General features: G+C 36.3%; 1 protein-coding gene and 1 long non-coding RNA gene across 13 annotated transcripts in view; one reads left to right on the top strand and one right to left on the bottom strand.

The window, feature by feature from the left end:
* ROBO2 (roundabout guidance receptor 2) overlaps positions 1-24,521 on the top strand; it is a 1,626,757-nt gene that overhangs the window by 210,543 nt on the left and 1,391,693 nt on the right. The window lies entirely within an intron of this gene.
* Positions 1-24,521, bottom strand: part of LOC141373579 (uncharacterized) — a 39,476-nt gene that overhangs the window by 2,142 nt on the left and 12,813 nt on the right. The window contains exons 2-5 of one of the 2 annotated variants that reach the window (XR_012379743.1): positions 8,740-8,818; positions 8,532-8,590; positions 3,736-3,837; positions 157-225 (exon numbers count right to left, since the gene is read on the bottom strand). This is a non-coding gene — a long non-coding RNA (uncharacterized lncRNA). The remainder of the gene's footprint in view (positions 1-156; positions 226-3,735; positions 3,838-8,531; positions 8,591-8,739; positions 8,819-24,521) is intronic. The other variant, XR_012379734.1, reaches the window with a different exon arrangement.

Consider the following 24,521-nt stretch of genomic DNA (forward strand, 5'->3'; position numbering starts at 1 on the left):
ATTATCTTCATTTTACTGATGTGGAAGTAAGCCCCAAATGGTGAAATTGCTGAAGTGACGCTAATAATAAGTGGTAAAATCAAGGCTCAAATATTTTTGTCACTTTGGAGCCCACCCTCCAAACTTCTACCTCATATACATCCTGTCAGTAATTACCTTGTCTTTCCTCAGACTCTTCCCCTGTTAACGGGATATCTTCCTTCCCAGTTGTACATGTTGAAAAATCTGTCCAAAGTTAGAGAATTAGTTAGTGGTGATCCTAGGGAGATTACTTAGATTTTTTTTTTACCTCATAATTTCATTGTATTTCCTATTATGTTTCAATGTGTCTGGATGCCCGTTCTAGTTTGAGGGTGGGAGAAAAGGAAGGTTAATGAATTGATATTTTGATTATAATATCTTCATTACTTGTCTTTGAATAAGGACTTTATGGAATATACTGTAGGAGAAACATAATTAATAAGAACTATTATATTCTAAGAGGGGGATAAGACTATTACCCAAACAATTAAACCCTCAAATTTAACTCAGAGCATTTACAAGATACATATATATATTCCAAACATTAAAAAAGACATTCCTGGGATGCCTGGGTGGCTCAGTTGGTTGGGTGTCTGCCTTTGGCTCCGGTCATGATCTCGGGGTCCTGGGATCAAGTCCCGCATTGGGCTCTCTACTCAGTGGGGAGCCTGCTTCTCCCTCTGCCTGCCACTCTCCCTGCTCGTGCTCTCTCTCTCTCTCTCTCTCTCTCTGTCAAATAAATAAATAAAATCTTTAAAAAAAAAGACATTCCTCTGGAATTACTGACCATGAAATGATTTATAAAAGAAGTGATAACCAACTTGGGCCTTAAAAATATGTGTAATTCTGAAAGAATTCTAGTCATGGGGAATTTTGTGGAAAAGCAAAAACAACAACAACAACAACAAAAACTTGGGGAAAGGTGACTAGTAAGGTTTAATAAAAGCACAAGTTAGAGGAAGAGAACTAGTAGAAAATAATTTGAAAAGCAAGTTAACTTATATCCGATTATGTCTAATTTTAGAAGTTAAGGCAAATTATTTAGGCTTTGTGGAATAAGCAAGAGGTTGTACTAGATTTTCAGAGCTAAGTGGTATCTGAGTCCCGGTGGAAAGACCAGCTGTGGCTAAATGAAACATCTCAAGGTTGGTTTGGGTGGAAGTAGGAGGAGAATAGCATTGTCTAATTCGGGTTTTTCATGAAGGATGTTACTTTCAGCAAAGAAATAAAAGAATTGATGTGAATTAAACTCCCTGAGAATTTGAACTCAACATTTTACTCTGAGGGCAGGGCTATTACGAATTTTGCCAACTTTTTGTATCCTCAGCCCTAAAGGTGTACCTGTTCCATAGAAGGCCCTGGTATACATTGGTTAAATGGATGACTAAGAAGGTAAAAAGTTTTAAGCATTGGGTAAAGCATACCAAAACCGGACGGGTGGCAACCATTTAGTAGCTGAGAGGACCAGACATAAGATACAAGTAGAATAACAAATGGGTTGGACAAATTGTTCAGAAAAGAGACATTGGAAAGATGTTATAAAATGCCCAATTCTATTGGATGGTTGTTCTTAATACATAAGACATATAACAGGCACTCAATAAATATTGGCTGAATTAAGGAATAAAATGAAAGCTACTCCAAAAAATTAGCAATCACATTGTTAACTGTGGCTTAAGAGGATTAGTATGGCTAAAATGGAAGGGGAATTGGGTGTGGTGGAAGGTTCCCCAGGCAGAGTAATTAGGGGGTCCATTGAATGTCTCAGGGGAGCCACCCAGGAGGGGTTGGGAGGGTAGGACCCACAGAATTTGACAACTAATTGAATGTAGAAATGAGAGCATGGTAGAGATCAAATATTCAATTGGGTTAAGGAGGACCATGCTGATGCCATTAACTAAATAAGGGAAGAGCAGACGTGCTGGGCAAGAGGAGCTTTCTGTTTTTAATATGCTGAGCTGAGGCCGTTGTGGGACATCTATGTGGATAAATTGCAGACAAGAAATGCAAGAGTTGAATTAAGGAGTGATAAATCAGTGCTGATGATATAGGTTTGGAGGTCATTATTAAAGGTGTATACTTAAATCCATGCAAAGAAGTGAGATATTCAAGAAGGAATGATGTAGAATATAGAATGAAAAGGAAACTGAAAGAACAACTCTTAAGAATTTGAACATTTAAGGGATAGTGGAAAAACAGTAGACAAAGAATGGCTAGAGAAACGAAGTAATTGGAATAATCTGGTGTCAAAAAACTCAAGACACTTTCAAGGAAGAAATGATTTATCACCTCGCATTTTTATCACTTTCTATGTTCATTGTTTCACTTAATTTTCAAAAGAACCTGCATTATCTGAGACTGATAAGGGAAAGAGTTGAGATGAAAATCTTGTTTCCTGGGACTTTAAACCCCACATTCTTAAAGGTATATGATTCTAAAGCTGAACCAAATGGAGACTGTGGATAGATATATGGATTTAAGGATCAGGCTGTCACTGGCATCCTTTGAGAAAACATGTTCTATAGGAAAATGGAACTGGAATGCAAGGAGTTAGAATCATTGAGCGGTGGGGAAGTAGAGGCAATTATTAACTAACACACACACACAACTATTATAGACTTAGAAAGACATTTCCAATTGCCTATAAATAGAAAGTAGAGGGAGGAATGTGTTAGAGTTCTTAAGAGAAAAATGATAGGCCTCAATATTTGAAGTACTCTAGCTATTTATGCATTTCATGAGCCTTCATTTGTGAATATATTACAGCAAAAGAGAAGGATTCATCAGATTTAAAATAATTTGTCTCTGAAAAAGTACAAAAAATAGATCTGTACTTATCACCAAGCTCTTGGGCCCATTTCAACCAGGTATATAAGGAAACTAAGGTAAAGCCATTTTACTCAGACTGGTTGATGAAGTAATTATAGGATTTAGACACAACTGAATTTTTAACATTCATATGCATTGTTGGAGATCTGTAGATTATGGGAAAGAAAATGAATAATTCCTTGGGTGGTCGTATTTGTTGCCATACTTGCAGTTAATTTACTTCACAGTTCAGCCACTCTGAACTGAAGAGCAGTCATGTTTTCATTTTCAGGGTTTTTAACCTGTGGAATTGGATGGACTTCCTTTGGGCCCCAGGACTTTCTGGAAATTAAACACAAAATGTTGAATGTATGTACATTTTTATAGGGAAAAGTTTCCATGGCTTTCATCAGGATCCCTCACTGTCCATCAGTTTCCTTGTTGAGATGAACATTATCTACAGTTACAGCTGGCTTTCAAAAGTAGTAATTTTTAATGCATCTTTAACTTGGTGAAAATGACTTTGTCATATAGCTGTGGCTTAAAAATAAAAAAAAAATTATTTTCATTTTCCACAGCACAATTTTGTTCCAGAATCCCTCTCTTTATTTTTAAAATCAAAGCAGTCATACAATTCCTGTGGTAGATGATTTGAGGTGCTTTGATTTGGTAACTTGTAAGGAAGAGAAAAACTGGCTTTAAAATCCTAAGGTTTTTATTTGGAAAGCTGGTGAAAAAATGATTTTCCCTATGTAATAAGCAAAAGAACTTTCTAACCTTGGAATCTGCCTTTTTTTTTTTTCTATTCCACATGCTAGAAATAGCAATTTCTAAGTTCTTATAAACCTTTATAAGTTTTTGTGAATTGTGAATTTAGAAGTACAGCATAAGAGAAAACAGCCATACCAGAATATATAACCCGCGGGCTCTGAACTGCAGTGTTCTCACTGGATACGATGATGTTAAGCTGTGAACAGCCACTGAGATATTATCCAGATCAGGTGAAAACTGTGAAGGAGATCAGTCAGATTAGTAATTCGTCATGACCCCAATGAATTGACTCGTCAGCATTTTGCCTTGATGTTTGTGATTAGCTATATTTTTTACAGCAACATAAAATTGATAAGGTTATGTAAAAGAGACATTATAGTCTATGGCACCGGAAAATTTTGTGTATTAAGACAACTACAGTATAGATAAATAGAGAACTATTTACCTGAATATAATTCATTAGAAATAGAACTCAAGAAATTCTTATTCTATTTATTTCTCTGAGTAGAAATCCATATTTCCTATGTGAGGTAAAATGTTAAATTCCAATACAATCAACTTTTCAAGCTAATTAGGCATCCCTGAGTTGTTGGTGTTTACCAGATAGACATTCCCCAAGTTTCAGTCCTCTGTTCATTCAAAAGTATCACTTATCCATATTTAACTTCCACAGACTAACCTTGGCATTTTTGCCTCTTGGAACATGTGAATAGTAACTCAAGGAAGTTGCAGGGGAAAATAAAAAGAAGTCTTTCTGTCAAGATTTTATTCATTTGTTTTTAAGCCTAAAGCTGCAACATCTAGGTACAGTGTGATTCTGGGGGAAAGAGCATAGACTTTGGAGTTTGAGACCTGCATTTAAGTCTTATTTATAGTGTGTTCTAGCTTGAAGATTTCTGGCTTTTCATCCATTATCTTTGTGCCCTATTCCCTCATTATTTTAAAAGTGGGCAGTAATATTTATTTTACCTTCCAGACTGAAGTCCAAGACTGTTAAGTGTGATTAGACAAAAATGGTTGGTAACACCCCCACCCCTCAAAGAAAATAAGTAAATGTACTCAGTGTCAAGTTGTAATCATTTTTACAAAACATTTAAGAAAACGATCTCACCTCTTCTTGTTTTTCCTTCTTGTTTTCTGTCCTCTCGCTCTCCTATCATTGCGTACTCTGTCACAATATTGGCAGTGATCTGCAGTGCAGTTTTTAAAAGTTCTTTATTCTTTCTCAATATTTGTCAGTATGAAAATGAAATAAAACAGTTTATTTACACATGGAAGAATTGCATGGATGCTTTGATCCTGTCAGGAAGTCAGTGGAAGTAGGTTTATGAATTTATAAGCCGTGCAAATGGGTGAACAAATCTTTATTGACACATGTTCTATAAACGCACTACATTTTGACCCAGGCAAGTAGGGGCGAAGCAGGAAAAGTAAGATCAGAATCGGGAGGCTCAGGAATTGCCAAAGATGAGCAGATCCTAGCAGATAGAGCCTTCCCTGGGGGTGGCAGATTTCCAAACACAGCAACACTGTTTTCCCCTTTCTTTTTGGATAGTTAAAGGCTTTAGAAGTCTCTAATTCATGGAAATTTTTCAAAAAGAAAACAGTGCTTACTTCAAACTTCTTGAGAGCGGCATGGATTATCTACACTGTCGTTAGACTTTCATGAACTCTTAGATGTAAAACAATGCTGTTTAATTTTTCCTGTTCATAACGGACTAGAGTCAAGTTGCATTTGTACATAGTATATTTCTACATCAAGGAATTTCTCTAAAGGAAAGCAATAGCGCTGGGATTGCAGGCTGCCTGGATTTTAGTTTTTGTCTTGCTATTGTATGTTCAGGAGGTCTTTAATCGTTTTAGCTATAATCATATAACTCTGAAATTGTGTTGTGCAAGAGGCAACGAGGGTGGTTGTTAAGAGACTCTGGAACAAGAACCCCCCCCCTAGTTTTAAATCCCAACTCTACTCTGGGTAAAATGGGTTCATAAAATACCAGCTTCACAAAACTGATAGAGGTTCAAACAAGCTGATAAACGGAATAGACCCATGGAACATGAAGCTACTATAAATAATCAAATGTTAACTACAATTGTAATTCATACCTGGCTGAATTCTGGTACTATTTTAAATACTTTATTTAGAGTCTAACAGTGTATCTTTATATGAGAATTAGATTCGTAATCATCCATTTTTGATACTGAGATTTGGTTCAGTGCATAAATTTAAAGTGCTGTAAACTTGTTGATGGAAGGTAGGATTCCAATAAGTGGCTGCTTCTGGCCAGTTCCATGAAGGACACATACATGTTTTCCAGAGTGCATGTGTTCCCAAGTGTGATGTAGCCTTTCTGGGAATTGATATCTAATTTTGGGCCAGTTTCTCTTTAGCAAAGATTTGACAGTTCTTTAAAGCAAAATAAAAATATATTTTTTAAAGATTTATTTATTTGTTTGGAGGGGAGGGGTAGGGAGAGAGAGAGTCTGAAGCGGGCTCAGTGCAGTGCCCACGTGGGGCTCGATCTCATGACCCTGAGATCATCACCTGAGCAGAAACCAAGAGTCGGATATGTAACTGACGGAGCCACCCATGCACGCCAAGGAAAAATTAAAATATTATGGCTGAATTTCTAGCAATTTAGGAAAACATTTGATTTTCTTGATTCTCAGTTGTCAAGTTTGCTTTGTGACTGAAAAGCACAAATTATGTTTGAGTCTCTCTTGTGTTAGACATTATTACATATTTCTTTTTGGTATCCTGTCCTTACCATTGGTAAATTTGGTTAATGAAAAAATATACAGCCTGGATGTCAACTTCTCATCATTTATTTTAGTATGGAGTAGAAAAATTTAATTGGACTACATATATATTCAATAGAGAATGCTCCAAATAGCAAAACTGAAGCTTAAGTTTACTTAGAAAACTTGATCTGTATTGAAAAATACCAAAGGGAGTGAAGAATAGATTTGGAATGTTATTAGCAGAGAATAAAAATTTTTTAAAATGTTCACAGGTAGAGGGTCAGATAGAAACATATCTTCATAAATGCCATTTTAATGAGATAAGCACATGTCAGAAATACTTTATAAATTTTATAATATATACATGTAAAGAAGAATTCGGACTCTGCTATCAATAATTTGTGGTTCTAAATGTCAAATTAGAAGCTAAGAGTTAAGGGGTTCCTGGGTGGCTTAGTTGGTTAAGCGTCTGACTTCAGCTCAGGTCATGATCTCAGGTTCCTGGGATCACCCTGCATCAGGCTCTGCACTCAGTCTGCTTGTCTCTCTTCTCTGCTCCTCCCCCATCTCATGCTCTGTCTCTCTCTCTCTCTCTCAAATAAATAAATAAAATCTTAAAAAGAAAGGGAAGAAACTAAGAGTTAAAATCAGTAAGAGAAGAAGCTCAACTTGTCACTCTAATCCTGCTGAGATAGAAATCAAACTATAAGTCAGCATTAATAGCTTTTGTGCTTTCTCTAAGCCAGAAATACAAAAAAAATATTTTTTTCCCTCTGGAAACAGAAAATATATATATATTTTTCTCCAGCATCTTGACTCTTTTCTCTATCTACTATCAATTTCAGAGCTGGAAATTACTTATTTTAATTTGAAGACATACAGGAAAATACTTGGATATTTCCAGACTGCACTCAACAGGAAAGTCTGTTTTTTTCCCCCTTCAAATAAAGAAAAAAACAACAACATATAGGCATTAGGAATTATTTTGGCTAATTTTGCAACTCAGAGATGATTTGCTGTTTTTATTCTTTCTTTCTTTATTTTTTTACCTTTTAAAAGAGCTCTGAGAGGCTGCTGGGTTTGGTTTAACAATGTCTCGATGGCAGAGTGGATGGCTCAGAATTTTCTGAGACTGGACAATATTTGCTTACTTGGGATGCACAGTGGCTGCTGTTCCACCATAAGAAAAAGGGGTAAGCAAAAATGAAGCTTCAGACACATTTGCCCCCTTTTATGGAAGAAGCAAGAGCTTTCCCAGAAATCTCTTTAACACTCTTCTCCTTGCATCTCCTGAGGTAGACTGTTTTATATGGCATATTAGTTTGCTAGGAATGCTGTAACAAAATATCACAGGCGGAGTGGCTTAAACAACAGAAGTTTATTTTCTCACAATCTGGATCTCAGAAGTCCAAATCCAGGTGCCATCAGGATTGGTTCCTGGCTTGCAGATGGCTGTCTTCTTACCACTGTACCCTCACGTGGTCTTTCCTCTGTGTGCACGCACAGGGAGAGAACTGGGTCGGGGTCCCAACCTCATGACCGCATTTAATTGTAATTACCTCTCTAATAGCCCTATTTCCAAATACGGTTTCGTTGGGGATTAGGGTTTCAACATAAAAACTTTTGAAGGAACAGAATTCAGTTCATAACATGTGGTTACCTACAGCTGGAAGGGAGGTTGGATATTGGAGCTCAGGATTGTCAGGTGCAGCTCAGAATGGGGTTTCTCATTTGGGGTTGGATAATTGTTGTGGGCACTGTCCTGTGCACTTTTTGATGCTTAGGAGCATCCCTGTCCTCTACCTCTAGTAGATGAAAATAGCAAGCTAACAAGCTCACTTCCCTGCTCCCCCTTCCAAACTTGGGGCAACTAAACATGTCTCTAAACATTGCCAAATGTACCCAGGGACTGAGAGTCAAAATCATGTCCCCACCCCTCCAGTTGAGAACCACCAGCCCCTGAACAAAATAAGGGATCTGCTAGTTACAACATTAACATATTATGAGGGAACGGATTATGAGGGAAAGTTGTAGGATAGACAACAGAGCCTGCCACAGGATTCCCTGTGTCTTCTATAATCTCACTGAGTCTGTTTTTCTAACGCTGGCTTGAGCTCCTGATGTCAGTGTCAACCCTGCAGGCTCTCTGGGGGGCGGGGGGAAGCTGTTGCCCTTTTTCCCCTTCTTACTTCAGGGCTGGAGATAGCTTGGATGTCTGCGTTGTTACACTCTCACTCAAGGATTCCTACTGGAGAAATTATTTGAACTAATTGGAACTTTAATTGCATTGGTACCACTATTTCTTTCTCTTGGTCCATCAGCTTTAATCCTGGTTTATACCACACACAGTTTAGATTCTATACTCATAATCAGTCTCTTACAGTTCCTCTTGCTTACCTTTTTCTCCTTCATCTTACTTGCCACCCAAACTCTGACTCTAGATCTCTCCAAACTTCTACTTTTCCATAACTGTAACCTAACAGTAAAAAAAAAAAAAAAAATTACTTTAATACAATTAATAAGACTGATTGCTTTCACTTTAAAAATTCACGATAACAGAACTTAAATGTTATGTTTCTTTTGCAGGTTCACATTTTCCCTCTTCATGGCAACTATTTCACTTCTTTCCTCAGATTGTGCCTTCTGAAAATCAGATTCCATCATCAGCAAAATCTCCTGTATCTCCACTCTTTTCTCAAGGTCCTCTAAGTTCCTGCTCTGAATGAATTCTTTTTGCTCACCAGTTCTTTCATCTAGAGTGTCTCTGCTGCTTCAAATATCTCTGTCCTCTGTTACATAATTCACCTGATTAGACTTGTCCTGCATAGATCATCCCTTTGGATTAACTTAAACTCAATTTATTAGAGATTTAAATACGTCTACAAAATCTCTTTTATCTTCGCCTTAACAGAGTAACCTAACGGGAGTAATATCCCATCACATTCATAGTCTGCATTCCCATTCAAGAAAGAGGAAGGGATTACATAGGGTGTATATGTGGTGGGAGAAGAATCTTGGTACCAATCTGAGAATTCTGTCCTTACCACCGACGCCCATTGGCCAAGATAAAGATAGAAAATTTGAGTTAAAAAAAGTAATAATTATAGTTAATTTAAACGACTGAGTTTGCATCATGAATACATAATGCACACTGAAATTTAAAAGTTGCAGGATACAGGTGGGTGGCTCAGTAGGTTAAGCTTAGTCTTCCTTCAGCTCAGGTCATGGTCTCAGGGTCCTGGGGTCGAGCCCCGAGTCGGGCTCCCTGCTCAGTGGGGGGTCTGCTTCTCCTTCTCCCTCTCCCTTTGCCCCTCCCCCCCACTCATGCTCACTTGCTCTCACTCTCTCTCCCCTTCTTTCAAATAAATAAAAAAAATCTTTTTTAAAAAGTTGCAGGATACATAGAAGCATCATGATGTAAAAATAAGTGAATATAATGCACATGTTAAGCTTTTTTTAAAAAGATTTTATTTATTTATTTATTTGACAGAAACACAGTCAGTGAGTGAGGGAACACAAGCAGGGGGAGTGGGAGAGGGAGAAGCAGGCCTCCTGCCGAGGAGGGAGCCCAATGTGGGGCTCAATCCCAGGACCCTGGGATCATGACCTGAGCTGAAGGCAGATGCTTAATGACTGAGCCACCCAGGCGCCCCCATGTTAAGCTTTTCATTAATTTTAATAAGCAAAGGGTATGTGTGTATATATATATATATATATATATATATGGTTATTTTGTTTCTTCTATCTTTGAGTGTTTATAAAGTACAAATATGTCCCATTTATGTACATGGAATTAGGAAAAACTTTCAGAGAACTGTTTCTCATCTTCTCTCTTATGAAGCATTCAACAACCCCCAACTCTGCTCACATTTCATAATCTTGCTTCTTACCTCATTTCAAAAATAGAATTAATCCAGAGAAAATGGACTCCCCCCTCTAAAACAAGCAAACAAACACAAAGAAACTACAACTACCTGCCTTTCTATGGATATTCTGCCTCTGTTCTCTCTGAGGGACACTTCTTCCACATGGACACTCTATCTCATCCCCTACCATCTGCTGGAAGACTTTTGCCCCTTTAATTACTTCAGATCTCTTCTAAATCATACTTCTGTATAGGATACGTTTTTTTTAACATGCCAGCATGATGTAATGTCTCCCAATATAAACAAACAACAAAAAACAAAAGCAACATTTCCCTTCCATTATACTCCTCTATTTCTCTGTTCCCTTTTATAGATGATTTTTCAGAGGAATCTAAAATACTATCTTGTTCACTTTTCCAGTTTCATTCTTTAGCCTAGCCCAATCAGACTTTTATCCCCATCAACCTTCTAAAGCTTCCCTCTCTGGTCACTAAGAACCTTCATATTGACATGTCCCAATATTTGATTCTCAGCCGCATTTTATTCGAACTCACTACCTTATTTTAATAAGAGAGTAAAGAGTTGATTCCTCTCTTCTAGGAAATATATCCTTCACCTGAATTTCGAGATGCTTCATTCTCTCATTTCCTCCTATATCCATGGCTTTCCCAATTCCTTTGCTGCATCCCCCTCCTTGCTTCTGATTGCTTCAAGCTGTGTTCCTCTAAGGTTCAGTGCTTGGCTTTCTTCTCACTTCTTTATACTCACTCTTTAAATTATCTCACTGAGTCGCCTACTTTTATTTTGTATATACCATTTATATGCTGGTGGCATCCATATTTGTCTCTCTGCCCTGAGCTCCAGTTTCAACAGATCCAAAACGGGACTCTTGATTCTACGCCCGCTCAAACCTGTTTTTCCCATTCCTTTAAGGGCCATCAAAATGCATTCAATTTCTTGTGATAAAAATCTCGATCCTTTTCTTTTTCTTTCACCATATATCCAATATATCAGAAATTTGTCAACTCTCCTTTAAAATAGAACCTGGATATGGTAAACAATTTCAGCCTCCTAGTCCAATCTCACTTACCCTTTCTCCTCAGGGTGTTTACAATGTAAATCAGAGTATTATCACTGCCTGCTTAAACCCCGAAAGACTGCCTCCGTGACTTCAGCTCCTCTCTCTCTTCTCCTTGCTCACTTTGATTTTGAGCACACAGAGCCCATTCCCACCTTTGGGCCTTTGCACAAGCTCTTACGTCCGTCTGAAACACACATCCTCTAGGTCGCCACCTGGATAATTCCTCCTTTCCTCAAGTAGCTGCTCAAATATCACCTCATGAGGAAGAATTTTCCCAGCCAGGTGTTGAAATACCACTTTCTCCTGCGGTCACACTCTAGCCTTTCACCAGTTTTGATTTTTTTCTTTATGGTGCTTTTTCCCTACTTGTCATCTTATTATATCTTAATCAGTTTACTCATTTGTGATGTGTCTTCATAATTAGAACAGAAGTCTATGAATGTGTCTTTTCTCACTGAGTTTCCATACCATAGGAGACTGTCTGCCTCATGGTAGGTAGCCAGTAAATATTTGTTGAATGAATGAATAATAGAATTTAACAGCATAGGATGGGAAACTACTTTGACTCAAAAGTCATACAACCATTATTCCTAAAAATTCAAGGCCATATTCCTCTAAGGTTCCTGAATTTTACCATGTTGCTGGGTCAGTCTTCTCCTTTTCTGCATCTTCCCTTTTCTCCATTTTTCTTCTCCCTTTCCTCTCTGCTGTAGTCAGAGAAAAACTGCATAATCTCCACAAACTTATTAGAAAATTATTTACCATACCAGAATAGTTAGTGAAGCCCTCGTTTTTATGACTAAAATGCCCCATTAAGAAATCTTCATAAACAAAACTCTTCCATCCCTAGTGGGGATTATGCTTGTCTCCTGGTAATGCTCATGTGGAAATCTTAATCTCTCTCTCTCTCTTGTTTTGCCTTTCCTTTTCATGCTAAAATGGGATAGCATTATAATAGAGATGTGCCAAGTCTGGCTGTTCAGTGAAGCACCAGAGTCACCAGGGCATGCTACCTCCTAAGGCAGCCTATTTCAATTTCTAACAGCTCTAATTTTAAAAATGCTCTTTTTTTATGATGAGTTAATATTTGCCTGGCTGTAACTTTGATCCACTGGTACTATTTCTGCTGGCTAGGGCTCCTAAGCATAACTATTTCCTGAGTAGAAATAGAACAGCTGCTTAACACCTCCCATATGCTGTTGCTTTATATAGTTGAAAATTGTAAATCCCCCAGCCTCCAGCACCTCCACCGTACACTTTGTCAGCCTTCTGTTCTCTGTTGTAAATAAATTCAGCTCCATAGCCTTTCCTCAAATGACCCACTTCCCAAACACTTGATTACTTCTGAACTCGAGAGAGAGGATAAAGCCTGTTCTGGGAAAACCAGCCATTTCTGGAACATTTTATTTCAGGGAGGGATAGATAGTATAATGTAAATTGATTGTGAATTCTGATTTTAGTAACTTTATTTAATTGCAGTTTATTTACAGTAGCACATGTGTATTGATTTGTTCAATAAACATTATCAGGTGTCTCACTAGGTATAAAGCGCTATACCAAGAATAAAATAAGCATAAGACATTGCCACTGGTCTTGAAAGTTTGATTCAGTTTGTGCAATTAGTGAATTTTCTTCTGAGGTTTAAAATACCTTTCTTCTATGCCCAATGCTCTTGTTGAAGGATGCATGGGGCTTTAGTAGCATTTTTAATGCACCTTTAGGGTTAAGGGTTTCCAGGGCTGAACTGAAGGGAGCTAAGTCACTAAGCTATTTCCCTGGTGATGAGTCCTGCATTTTGACTCCCTCTGGGTAAATGGTAGCTGCATTCATTTCATTAACTTGTGGGTTATAAGTTAATTTAGGGGGAATATGCTATTATAGATTTGGATGAGTTCCATTAAACTCCATTAAAACTTTGACTGTAGGAAGCATTAATAGAGCTTCAAAGTCAGTCAATCAAAAGATTGATGGAGTATATAGAATGGAATGTTAAATGGAATATTTGATATGAACTATTAAATCTTTGAGAGGAATTCTTTTTCAATTTTAGATAGGGATTTGGGGATTGTCCTTCAAATAGATGTATCTGTGTTAATGCTGTGCATGGAAATAGTGTAAGATATTTAATTAGGGTTTTCTATGATTTTATTGTAATGAATTAGTTTATCAGTTTAAGTCCCCAGTGAATTCTTACAAACTAGAATTGCCTAACAGTGATAAATAAGTAAGATTTCTGAAGATTTTTGAAATTCATAAATACCTGTGCAATTTCAGAAGGAGAACTAACCTCTCTTTTGTCCCAGGAAGTCGCCAGGTGCTTCTAATCACATTTTTACTTACACAGTATAATTTTTGAGGTACATATTACTTTTTATTATCCTCATTTTTCATTTGAGAAAACTGAGACTCACAAATTTATGCTAATTTCCAATATAATTGAGCAACACTAGTATTTACATTTAGATCTGCTTTATTCTAAATCTTAGAGATAGAATAGTTGCTATTAATATATTATACCAGGCTGTCTGTTGAGCAGTAATAATTATAATATGATAATCCAACCTCAGTTTTTAGAATATGTTGTTAGTTAACTATGAGTAGATAATATGTATCGTTTCTGGATTCATGAAAATCCAGTTGAAGTACAGGTAAGGGAAAGAAAATTACATGATTATACTCTTGATAGGGTTCACAGCATTCAGGAAAAACTATTTTATTTCCAATGTAGAGGAAAAAAGTTATATCCCAGAGAGGTTAAATAACTGCCCACAACTTCACAGCTGGAAAAATGCAGAACTGAAATATAAACCCATGTTTGTCTGTCTTTATAAACTGGCTCTTTTTATGCCAGAAGAAATGACTTATATTTGGTTTCAATTTCATCTGAAATCAAATAAATGGACAGCCAAACATGAATGAGGGAAGAGGACTGTTTTTTTTTTTTTGTCTTTTTTTCTTTTTTTTTTTGAAGATACAATAAAAAAATAACCAAGGGCAATACCCTAAAGCAAAATATCTCCTGTAATTTCTTCTAAAAATGCAAACGGCACATATTACATCATTTGCTTTGTTTTAGCTGGAGTGAGTGATGCTAGGTGTTGCAAAAGACAAATTGCACAATCCCTACAGCTTAACACAAAATATGTTTATTTTCCCCTCACATGTTGTCAAATGGGGACCAGGTCTTTCCTTTCCGGTGACTCAACTTCCATCTTTTAGCTACGTCGTTTGAAACCCAGGCTGCCAAAATCTCCACAGAGGGGTCAAAGAGTATGGGCTTCGTGTAGGATGATTTTAAGCACCAGGCCTGAAAATGGTTCACATCCCTTTTATTTACATCCCAGTGGCAAGAACCTGATCAAGTAGCTGCAAGCCCATTGCAGAGGAGGCTGGTGCCTGTTCAGGAGCCTAAGAGTATTTGGAGAGCACTTCGAGTATGTGCCACACTCCAAGAAGACTTTGGTTAACACATTTCTTCCTCTTGCCAGACACCTAATACACACTCATAGGCGAACTGAATACATAGCTGAGCTATCGTAATGCAGTCAGAACTGAGTGGGACGGCATGCTAGGTAGGAGGAGATTGCCCTGGCCAGCAGGAAAAAAAAAATTGCCAATATTGTGTTGTAAGTGGAAAGGAGAGAATATGAGGTGTTTTAAGGGGTAGGCTGGAGAGGTTTGAATAGGCATTTCCAAATCAGAACATTGCCTTCATGATCTCGCCCCCAAACAGCAACAACTTCCCCAGAGAAAGAACTTGATAAAAGTTTGGTTTGCCTTTTCCTTTATTGTTTCGATTCTTCATCTTTGGACAAAAGCTAAGATGAATTAAAGATTTATTGTTTGAAATCACCAGGCTAAAACTAATATATTTGTGCAGCCATACAGGCATTAGTGGAAGGAGTCAGTCAAAATTTCAGTGATTTTTAGGATGATCAGACTACTTTGGAAAAGATGAGTTAGAAAACCTCAAAGAGCACAGTAGCCCTAACTAATATAATACAGAAAGGATTTCAAATTGTTATAGAGATGGAAAAATAAACAGAGTGTAAGAGGAGATCTTCATTGTCAGTGACAAGATAACTGTTTAGAAATTATTTTGCCAGCTGAGCCATTTCCAGATTAGATTATTATTAAAGAATAGTGGGGGGTTGAGATATGAGTATATTTGATTTTCTTTTTTTCAAGATACTCTCCATGCTTTCTATTACACATAAAAAGAGAATCAGCCTGTTAGTAGGTCGCCAAGGATAAGTAAGTGAATTAGGCCACTAGATTGCAACTAGCCTTGAAGCATTCTGAAAACATTATGACATTTAACCACCTCCTCTCTTCCATTTTAATACAAATAAACATTTATTTTTCCAGGCAGATAAATATTTGTTTTAGGGGTAATGACACAAGCATATTAATTTTCTTTTCAGCAACTGTTGACTTTTTGGTTGATTTTATGCAATATACTACTTGGACAAATAGATTTTGTAGTTATTTCAGTATCATGATTGATAGCTTTGTATAAAGTTATGCTTGATTGAAAACTCAGAAAGAAATTTGAACTGAATGGTTGAAAAATGCCATATTAACGATGTCTGAAATACTGGTTAATAAAGGAAAATACTTATCCTGCCTTTCCTACATGAGCTGTACTCTTAACTAAATACTACCTGAGAAACGTCTACATAAAAATATCACAAGTAACACATTCAAAAGAAATGTCAAAATGAGAATATCACCATTTTTGCAACCCTAACAAATTAATAAAAATAGGCCTAAGTGATTGATGGCTTTTAACATCATAAAATGGTAGGCAACCAGACATTATGAGTCTCCTAATGCAAGAACATAGTACTACCTATATAGTTTCATAAGAGAGAACCTGAGTCTGCTCCAGCCTCTAATTTGAAAGATATACAGAGAACAGAAGAACATACTGAATTGCACTGTGTGATTGCAACTAGCAGAATCCAGACTATAGGAAATAACCCTGGAAAAGAAAACTATTTCCTGGAAGGAAACTATTGATTATAAAAAAAAAAAAAAAACCTTGAAAGATGTAACAAGATTTAAAAATGAGCAAAATAAAATTATACTATTTACATAAGTACATTTAGGGATTACAATTAAAGTCAAACCAGTGATCACTTTAGGAGGGAGGGGAGGGCTGTGATGGGGATGTGGCCCATGGAAGCAGCTTCTAGGATGAGTAGCAAAATTCTATCTTGAAGTGAGCTGTGGTTATAGTTTTGTAGGTCATGAACTGATTTGTTAAGCCATACATACCTTTCTGTTAGGCTTACTTTATCTTACAATGAAAAAGTTTTAAAATATTTAATAAATATTCAATGTAACGAATATCTAAAACTCTCCCAAATACTAAACAAAGATGTATGTGAGTAGATATAACTGGTACTTGAATTTATTGCAAAGAAAACCTAATTGTAAAACTACTTGGAGTGGTTTGTTAACCACTTTCACCGCAGACAATTTTCTTTCCCACCTTTTACTATGAAACAACTTGGTTACCCTTTCTTTCCTCCAATCCAAAAGACATATTGATTTTACTAGGAGGCTAAACGATACCATTTTACTTCTCCCAGCCTATTTCTTTCTAAGGTTCTAAATTTCAGGTCTATCATTTTTGACGGTACTTTTTTTTTTGTCTGCCTCACCATTTCCCCCTGCTAGTTTAAATGTCCTTTAGGATTACTTTTTCTGAAGCAGAACATCATAAGTGTTGTATTAAATATATATAGAATGAGATGAGGTTTTAAGATAGCAGCAATGTTCTTGTAAGAGAACCATACACTGAAAATAAGAGGAAATAAGAAAGTAAGGAGAAGATTTCTTCCAGGTGCTTAAAGTAACAGAAAAATAAAATCATTTCAAAGGTTATTTGTCTAGGCTACACAGTAAAGTTATTTATCAAACTGCAGAAGTAGCCATACGGGTACAAAATTTAACAAGAATAGTATATTTGTTGATATATTTTTGGAGATATGTTATAGACTCATTACACCGGCCCATTCTGAATTGGACTCCAGAATGGGAATTTGTAAGTATAAATCAGTTTCTGACATCACATAACCAAGGCATATAAAAATAAGTTGACTCTATGTCTGCTAAATGCAAGGTAGAGAGGTGAAGGGGACAGATGTGCCTGTCAATGCAAGGATCTTACCGCATGTCAGGCCTTAGGCAGTGCTCCATACCTATAGAATTAATGAATTAAGAAGAAATCTGTAATTAAAGTGTGCCTGCTTGGGTATGCTCGTGTGCATATATAAAATCCTTATTTGTGAGCAGGGTGAATTGGTATTTTCCGAGCCCGAGGAATGGTCATTTTTCTTGGCCTCGGTATCTGACTCCACCCATCTGTAGATTTTCTTTAACATCTTGTGAACTTATTAATAAGGTCCTATGTCCAGTATAACTTTTAAAATAAAATTTGTTAATAACACTTTGCTGACTTGTATGAATCTTCTACCTTTTTTAGTTCAGACTTCTGAGGCGATGCTGTATGTTGCCTATAGAGAGCTTTTCTAGGACACCTAAGAGATTTGTGGGTCAGTTCAGCCAGGACACAGCATCGGGTTAAATAGAGTATTGTGCGCCAACAAGTCAATTAACTGAAAAATGAAAGTATTTATTATAGCATAGTAACCCACATGTGTGTAATCTGGAGCTATATAATCAAGAATTGATTGCAGTTCTATTTTCAAATGATATGCACTCTATACTAGGTTATAAAGAGACACATTTTTCTGAATATTTGTGGAATCTGTACCTAATGTGACTAGAGTGAGTTCCAGGGTCATATAGGTGTATTTCTCCCTTCAGTCTCATTTTGATATCTGCCTTTTGTGGGAACAACACAATTTCCAGTAGTCCATGGTGTTATGAAAAAGCAGTGACCAGGTGCTTCCTAATTTTTGAATCTTTTTTCTTGACCATATTGGCTATGATCATTTGGTGAAGAAAAACCTGTTTTTGCTACCATAGGTTTAACTACCACTTCTCAGCTATGGATTTTCTGAAAGGAAAGTCATGTCATTAGGTACTGGAATGTTTGCCTCTTCTCCTTTCAGAACCTGAGGCCTGGCAGAGCCTCACATCTGCCACATCTGACATAGGATTCATTCGCTTTCCCCCAAATCAGAAAGCACCCTTAATTTTTATTTTTTGTGTATTTATGATCTCTCAAAGAAGCTCTCCTAACCAAAATAATGTTGATCATCTCAGGACCACGGGACCCAAAAAGATAGCAGTGAGGGGTTGCTTTATATTTAAGATAGTTTTGTCTATTGTTAGGCAGCACAGACACAGCCTCAGGTCATGTTGGACTTGTTCCTGGAATCACCTGAGCCAGGAGCCTGGGATTCAGCTATTTTACCTCACTAACCCCACTATCATCTATCATACCTCTTCCCCAGTTGCTGTGTTCTGCCTCCTTAACCTTCTTTTTCTCCATCCTCTCTGTTCTTGCCTTAACCCAGGCCCCCTTAACTCCTCTTTCTGACTTTAGGCTTGTGTTCTTATCAAGTATCCAGAGCAGCAGTCTCCAAAGGGAGGTAAAAGATATTCAAAAGACCGAAGTCCAAATATTTATGGCTCGAATATCTAAAACCTTTATGAACTGATGTAGTTGCATTTTTATTATTTCCACTCAGTCTTCTTTGAAACTATTTGACAAGTGATGAAATAGGTTGAGCAAGTGTGGATAATTCCTTTGAATGGAGAGGATGGAGTGAAGTGTTTGAGGATTTGCTGGCAAATGAGTGATGGGAACATTTATATACTGAGTTGGATATATATATGTATATATATATAGGGAGAGAGACAGACAGACAGACAAACATGTAGCCCTGCATTCTTTGTTTTTCTCTCCGGAAGTTGGCAGTTTGGTGAAAAGACTGTCAACAAGTAACTACCCTTATTTGGAGGCTCTAGGATACTTTTTGTGACAAGGATATTTTCCTGAGTCAAAGTTATCATGGGACATTCTATTACATAGATTATAGAGTCAAATACAGTATGTTCTATGTTGTTTTATGTGTAAAATTCTGTAGAGTAATTCTTATGCACTGTGAAGTTTGAGATTGCTAGATTAAAAGAAGGAATAAAAAGAATTCTTTGTGCAGACAGCCTAAGGGCATTTAAGTCATTGGTCCTTTAAGACAATTACCATATTTCTGGAGGAGAATGTGAGATGTTTTCAGTGTTCCTCCTTGCCTGCATACTTAACTACATTTTATCTAATCATTTACAACCAGTTATCTTAATAAAAGCTAAAGACCTAGATTTTATTTGATAAAAGAGTAGAAGCTTAAAGCAACTAAGATTGAGTTGAGACTCTATTCTTGCTCTCTGGATTTGAACATTTGTGTGTCCCCAGATACCTATTTTGAAGCCTAATCCCAATGTAATGGTATTTGAAGGTGGTGCCTTTGGAGATAATTAGGTTGGATGAGATATTGGAGGTGGAGCCCCCATGATGAGACCCGTGCCTCTATAAAGGGATGTAGAGTACAGAGCTCTCTTTGCCATATGAGGACAGAGTGAAGACTGTCTTCTATGAACCAGAAAGAGTATTCTTACCACATATCAACTCTGCCAGTGCCTTGATCTTAAACTTCTCAGCATCTAGAACTATGATAAATATATGTTTTTGTTTAAGTCAACCAGTCCATGGTATTTTTGTTAGAGCAGCCTTTATTGACTAAAACAGCTATATTTCAATGGGAGCCAGGCAGAATCACTGTAAATCCTTGCATGCAGCCCATGAAGTACATGCTTAGACAGAAAGAATCAGTTCTCTTGCTAATAAAAAGAGTCTCATCACTTCAGACACTCCTTATCTGAAGCCAGTGATAATATTGTACCTGTTTACTTATTAGATTTTTACCTTAAACCTAACAAAATGGAGACTTTAGAAAACAATAATTAAATTTCAAATTTTTAAAGTAATTTTTTTAGACTGTTGTTTGCAGTGTCCTTCAGTTTAGAACATTGAGTTTTATTGAAGGGCTCCTGTTGGGGGCACTTGGGTGGCTCGATTAGTTAAGCATCATCTACTTTTGATTTCAGTCCAGGTCATGATCTCAGTTTTGTGAGATCAAGCCCAGTGTCAGGCTCTGCACTGGGCATGGAGCCTGCCTAGGATTCTCTCTCTCCCTCTGCCCCTCCCCCACTCATGCACACTCACGCATTCTCTCTCTCTCTTCTCAAATAAATAAATGAATCTTAAAAAAAAAAAGTTTCATGGCAGAAATTGAGCCCCAGATGGGAGCAGTTATCACACAGATGTGGAGGTCACCAAGGTAAAGGCACAATAAACACCCGCACAGCCTAGCCTAGGTTTGCCATTGTCTTAACACAGACATTTAAATTTCATTGTGAACCTTTTCTTGTAAAGATTCTGACAAGTTAAATGAATTTTTTTCATATAATTTGAAGTTATCAGGCTACCTTATAACTAGTGCTGTCAATGCATTTAATGAGTTATATGAATCCAAAGGAAAATATACTAGAGTTTCTATTTCTTCTAAATGGCAGGAGTTGCACAGATGTGTAGCTTTCACAAAGCAGAATTAGATTTCTTTTTTTGGGTGGTATTAGAGTAGCTTTTCATTCTTAGCTAAGACCACTTAATATTTTTTTAAAATATAGTGATTTTGATGACTGAACAGGGTGAAAAAGTCAAATAGCAAATTTAGTTGAATATATTAAAGTTTCTATCCAAATCTGATCCCTTGGGGAAAAAAAAATTAGAAAATGTTCTTAGTTTGTTTGTTCTTATGCTATATTTGTGTCTTAAGGTATGGTTTTATTTTCTATAGTGGTTATTGTTGAACATTTGTGTGTCAATTTAATAAAATTTCTAAAACATACTGTTGCCCAAAATAAAGTGAAACAGGTTGATAGCATTTCCGAATGTGAACTAAAATGTTGACTATTACGTGCTGTAATATTAACAGTACGTCTCCAAACCAGAATCACATGAAGGATCCTGCTTACTGTAGTGCTCTGGCAAAGGTGAGTAAAGATCATTGGAGACACAGGGCACGCTTCTCTTTATCTGATGTAAACTTGTTCTCGTTCTCTTTTCTCAGAGAAAACCTATTTTATAAACTTTTACTGACCTCTCCCCAGGCATAATAGTGCATTTTCTTCCCCTTTTATCCAAATTGAATCTCACATGCTTTCCCCGTGCTTGCATGGTGCCCTTGGTTTTACTTCGTTGTAGACTTTATCATGTGTCATTGAGTTTTTGACTTGTCTCCATCTCCTCTATTTGATTTTGAAATGCTCAAAAGCATGATTCCTGTACCTATCTGTCTCAGTGTCTGTCACACTTCTTGATACTTTATGTGCACTTGAGCACATTAAATTAAAGAGTGAGCTCTGCAGTTTCATTAAAGTCTCCATCTAAATTTTTATCTCATTTAAATAAAAATATATAATATTTAGTGTACTTTGATCATGTTATGTACAATCTTTAGTTTGGTAGACTGGAGTTCCTACTACAGTGAGCTACTACTGAAAAGAAGTCAAGTTTTGACTAATTTGGACAGAAATTGAGAGAAGAGATACAAGTGGAAGTACTTCTTTCCTTGATAGCTCAAATGTTCAGTAAAGATTTATTGAACGCATGCTATGTGTCAGGCAATGTATTAAGATATGGGGCTACAAAATGAGTAAGGCAGCATACTGTCAATCCAAGACAGCAGTTGAAAGCAAGAACTTGAGGGTTCCTGGAAGTATCTTTGATTTGGCCTACCTCTTTGGCATGAGCAAATTACTTTATTGTATTTTATTGTTTTTTAGAAATTTTAGAAATTAGAGAAATTGCTTATAATCTTATATCTCCAAAACTTAACTATTCATGTTTTGGCATAATTATTATTCCCAACAGTTTGCCCCTTCTCTCTATATATCAATTCCAAAACTGGGACCACAACATATATGTACTTTTGTATATCAATTTTTGTTTGTTTGTTTTAATCAGCATTTCTATATAATTCCTTCATGTTATTACACTGACTTCAAAAATATTGTGGTAACAAATCTCTCCTATTACTGAATATTTATATTATTTTCTATTTTTCTTTTGATAGTGCTATAAAAAACCTACTTGGCTTTTTGTAAAATTGATTTTGTAAAATGGATTACTAGATAACAAATTTGTGTCAAAGGATTTAAGCATAGGAAACAAATCCATCAAGGTTGCTGAAATCTTCTATTGGTTTAAACAGTTTTGAGATTTTCTTCATGGATGATGAGATTAGTTGAAAAGAGTAATAATTATTATATTTATTTCTTTCCTTTTTTTTGGATCTTATTATTTTGCCCAATTCTAATGTCTAACATGTTAAAAAAAATAATGGGCTTTCTTAGATTTTCAGCCACCAAATTTTAATGTTGAATCCCCTAGTTTTTATCCATAAGTATAATTTGGGTATTGGTTTAAGAGGATTGTATTTATCAGGTTAGGAACTTTTGACTTGATGTGATAGAGATTTTCTAATACTGAAAGTACCAGAATTCTCATTATAAACTAATTAATAATGATGAGATATTATTATAATGTATTGAAATGAATCTTGTGGTATTTTATTTAGAATTTTAATGGATATTCGTATGCATAGTTGATCTATTATATGTATTATGTACTTATATAAAATATATATTTTTTGTTTTGGCTTTGGTACCACTTCATATTTATTGAATGAATTATGAATTTTTAAAAGACAAGGAATGTTCCATTACAATTTGAAAGGCCAACTTCTAAAATCTTAAGCTTTAATATATCCATTTTAAACTATAACATTTAATCCATACTATCCTCTCATTTTTTTATTCTCAGAGCAGTTCTTCTCATTCATCGTTGTCATCATCATCATCATCCAATTTTCTGGTTCCTTGAATGAACCATTGTCTTTCAACTTCACTTTTCTCTCCCATTTCTATACAGCTAGTCACCTCAACCCCTAAACTTATCCAAATTTAGCCCAACATCCTGCTATCTAATTCCAAAATTCAGGCAGTTGAAAAAATTCCAGCTCCCTTCAGGGAATTTCCAGTCATACTAAGATGGATCCTCGGGGCTACCTACAAAATAATGGAGTAATCCCAGCATAATACACAGAAGAACATACTAGGGTATAAACTGAAGGAGGGTATGAATTTTTTACTCTTGTTGATGCTTGTACCCTGCACATAGAAAAGTACTTGTACACAGTATGTTGGTTGAATAAATGAAAGGCCATATTCCCTCAATTCCTACTGTGTTAGCTGTCTTCCCTCTATTAAATTTTCTCATGTTTCACCATTTTCATTCTTAACTCGGCCTGACCTGTGCCCTGATTAAATCTTCAATTTCAGTGGTCACTATGTTCCCTTTACACATTACACTTGAGGATTACTGAATTAATTCCAGTTCTCTGAATCCACCCTACAAGCTCCACAATTCCATGCTTTGCTCAAGTTGTTAATGCTTCCTGGAATAATCTTGGTGCCATTTTTTCTTTCTTTCTTTCTTTCTTTTTTTTTTGTTAGTCTGTTCAGTTCCTCTTCCTCCTCCAAACTCAACTTAAAAGCTAGCTATTACTTGAAGTCTTCCCTGACCACTTTCCTCTGGATTAAATTTCTCTTCTTTCTTCTCTCATCATATGCCATGCATCCTTCTCTTGCAGCATTTATACCACCATGTCATGCATATCATGCATGCTTTCTTACTTCTCTACATCTTCCTCTGATTTGTGAACACCTCAAAGACAGAAACTATTTTCAACTTCTGGGTCCCTTCCACCTTATACAATGTCTGTCACATTCATTATTAATGCATCAATAGGAATTTAGATTGTAAAACAGCATCCATTTATCTCCTTTGCTTCATAGCATTGTTCACCTTTTATGATATTATTTGATTTTTTACATAAAAATAATTGAATTTCTGAAAATGTTGACTTTATATATTTTCTTTGAAAAGTAAAAATTAAAATATCGCTTAATAGCTACAGATTTGTGTCTAAAGGAAACTAGAACTCCAAAATGGGTGGAAAATTTAATTTGTGAGGATTTTAGTTAAACTTTTTTTCTGTTTATGTAGCATCATTGCTCTCTGCTTCAGTGTGTGAGCAGAGTATTCCTAGTGGGTTGGGAGTCAGTGAACAGAGGCTCCAAATCTGATGGATGAATCACTGGTGGTGACTGTGGGCTCTGCTGATTCAGTG

This window comes from Callorhinus ursinus, unplaced genomic scaffold (genome assembly GCF_003265705.2).
Source record: "Callorhinus ursinus isolate GAN/ISIS: 27379988/994484 unplaced genomic scaffold, GSC_fseal_2.0 scaffold1, whole genome shotgun sequence".
In the NCBI taxonomy this organism is placed as follows: domain Eukaryota; kingdom Metazoa; phylum Chordata; class Mammalia; order Carnivora; family Otariidae; genus Callorhinus; species Callorhinus ursinus.